Source organism: Pristis pectinata, chromosome 8 (assembly GCF_009764475.1).
Source record: "Pristis pectinata isolate sPriPec2 chromosome 8, sPriPec2.1.pri, whole genome shotgun sequence".
In the NCBI taxonomy this organism is placed as follows: Eukaryota; Metazoa; Chordata; class Chondrichthyes; order Rhinopristiformes; family Pristidae; genus Pristis; species Pristis pectinata.
Window position 1 is genome coordinate 74544738 of NC_067412.1, and position 3514 is coordinate 74548251.

Here is a 3514-nt window from a genome sequence, read left to right on the forward strand (position 1 = left end):
CTGTTCTAGCATGGAACTTTATTTTAGAAATGATTGAATTTGCTTGCTTTTAGGATTATCAAATAAACAAAGTTAGGTAGGGCAAAATCAAGAGAAATGTTTTTCTTTCTGCTGGTTTACCGCAGTAAAACAATGAAATCTGGTGGCCTGTTTATGAAATCTGATGGATAACAATTGGATGGTTCCTTATGAAGCTATTTCTCTTCTTTGGGTTTTTACTGCTGGGAAAAGACTATTGACTCTCCATGTTTAATCAGGCCAAATTCTTGCTGGGTGAAAGAACAGCACAAAACTGAAGCTGAGAGCTGTACTTTTGTCATTTGTTCATTATTGCCTATATTTGCATAGTGCAAAATGTTGAAACGAGATCCTTATCTTAAGCTGATGTAAAAATAATGGGAAGAAAGATTATCTGTAAAGTGCATGATGTTGATGGTTGAGGCTAATATGACCTACCAGAAAATTAATGCAGACACCGTACTTTTCAAAATTAGACACTCTTAGAATGAATCTCATATCCAGGGATTGTTTACCAAGAGACATGTGACAATGTCATTCAGAGTGGCTGCAAGTATTTGACTAAAAACTTTTGAAAGAAAATGGATAATGTTTCCAGACATTGAGCTCACACTGTGACTGGACATCAGGGTCTTAAAGATCATTGCTATCAGGAACTTCTGTTGTGGAAAACTGATATTCTCAGCAGAGCTACAATGTTGATCTTAGATAGCAGAAGTGCTTGCAGAAGTAATGTGAGAGAGAGGGGAACTTCTTGTATGGTTGTACAAAGAGCTTAAAACAAACCAAACGGAAATATTTCTAAATGTTAATGAAGTAAGTTTTATAATAAGTTTTCATTTTTTTTGGATATTTGGAAATGTTACATATAAAATTATTAAAATAACTCACAGGCATAGTGAAAAAACTTAGACAGTTAGACAGTGATCAAAAGCTGACTGCCATGATGAGGAGATTCAGGGAGGAACAACTGAAGACAAAGCAAAATTTGATGTTCAAAATGAAAGTAATTTTCGTCAAAAGACATTTGATCACCAAATATGATCTGAAGGCAGATCCAGCCAAAGTTAAGAGAGTGAAGGAAATGCTGAGTCTAACTTATGTTGCAAGATTACAATATAACAACCATCTGATCAAGTTACTGTCCGTCCTGAGTGAGATGTGCGTCACAGACAGCTAACGAAAAAGGATGTGGATTGCTGTTGGTTGCATGTTGATGAACAAGTGATCAAATGAATGAAGGAGGTAATCACAGCAAAGCCTCTGTTATGGTATTTTTATCATAAGAAGGAGCTGACACTGCAGGCAGATGTCTCAGAAAAGCATCTTGGAGCAATGATCTTGCAATAAGAATAGCTGATAGAAAGCTCTGACAGATGCAATGATGCATTACATAAAAATTGAGAAAACAGCATTCTGTGATCTTTTGGCTTGAGAAATTTTACCAATAGACCTTCGCTGGAACTGTGCTTGTGCACAGTGAGCACTAGCCACTGAGGTCCACTCCATTGTGCATTAGGAATGTGGGAGGTATGATTAGTAACTTAGCAGATGACAAAATTTATAGTATTATAGATAGGGACGAACATAGAACATAGAACAATACAGCACATGAACAGTCCCATTGATCCACAATGTCTGTGCTGACCATGATGCCAAATTAAACTAGTCCCTTTTGCCTGCACGTGATCCATATCCCTCCATTCTCTGCATATCCATGTACCTAGCTGATAGCCTCTTGAATGCCACTATTGTATCTGCTTCCATTACCACCCCTGGCATCGTGTTCCAGGCATCTACCATTCTCTATGTAAAAAACTTGCCTCGCACATCCCCTTTAAAGTTTCCCCCTCTCACCTTAAAGCTATACCCTCTAGTATTTGACATTTCTACCCTGGGAAAAATGTTCTGACTGTCTACCCTATCTAAGCCTCTCATAATTTTATAAATTCTATCAGATCTCTCCTCAGCCTCTGACACTCCAGAGAAAACAACCCAAGTTTGTCCAACCTCTCCTTATACCTAGTACCCTCTAATCCAGGCAGCATCCTGGTAAACCTCTTCTGAATCCACTCCAAAGCCTCAAAGTCCTTCCTGTAATGGAGCAACAAGAACTGCATGCAATACTCCATGTGCGACCTAGCCAAAGTTTTATACAACTGCATCACGACTTCCTGACTCTAATACTCAATACCCCTAGCAATGAAGGCAAGCATGCCATAAGGCTTCTTTACCACTCTATCTACTTGCATTGCCATTTTCAGGGAGGTATGGACTTGGACATCAATGCTTTTAAGGGTCCTGTTATTAACTGTATTTTTTCCCTTTACATTTGACCTCCCAAAGTGCAACACCTTGCACTTGCCTGGATTAAACATGATCTGCCATTTCTCCTCCCATAACTTTATTTGATTTGTAATATCCTGCTGCATCTTTTGACGACCTTCTTCATGGTCTGCAACTCCACCAATTTTTGTGTCATCTGCAAACTTACTAACCAACTCATCTACATTTTTGTCTAAGTCGTTTGTATATATCACAAACAACAGAGATCTTAGCACTGATCCCTACAGAACACCACTGGTCACAGATCGTCAGCCAGAATAGCACCCTTCCACCACTACCCTCTGTATTCTATGGGCAAAGATATTCTGAATCCAAACTACCAATTCACCATGGATCCCATGCATCTTAATCTTCCTGATCAAACTACAACGAGGGATCTTGACAAATGCTTTACTAAAGTCCATGTAGACAACATCCACTGCCCTACCCATATCAATCACCTTGGTCATCTCCTCAAAAAACTCAATCAAGTTTGTAAGTCATGACCTGCCCCACACAAAGCCCTGCTGACTGATTCTAATTAGCCCATGTTCTTCCAAATGTAAGTAAATACTATCCCTGTCAATCCCCTCCAATAGCTTCCCTACCACTGATGTGAGGCTCACCGGCCTGTAATTTCCTGGATTATCCATATTTCCCTTCTTAAACAAAGGAACAACACTGGCTATTCTCCAATCCTCCGGGACCTCGCCTGTTGCTAAAGAGGATACAAAGACCTTTGTCAAAGCCCCATCAATCCCCTCTCTTGGAGATTGAGGACAATTGTCTTTGGCCACAGTATGATATTGATTAGTTGCAAAGTTGGGTGGAGAAATGGCAGATGGAATTTAATCCTGACAAATGGGAAGTAATACATTTTGAAAGGTAAAATAAGGGTATGATTAGTAAATGATAGGGCCATAGGGAGTCTTGATAAACAGAGGGACATTGGAGTACAAGTCCATAGATCCCTGCAAATGGCAGCACAGGTAGATTTGAATTTCATTGCACCCTGGTGTATATGACAATAGAACAAAGAACAGTAGAGTACAGGACAGACCATTCAGTTCATGATGTTGTGCCGATCTTGATGCTAATTTACACTAAATGTCCTCCTCCTGTCTATCATCCATATCCTTCCATTCCCTTCATATTCATGCATCTATCTAAA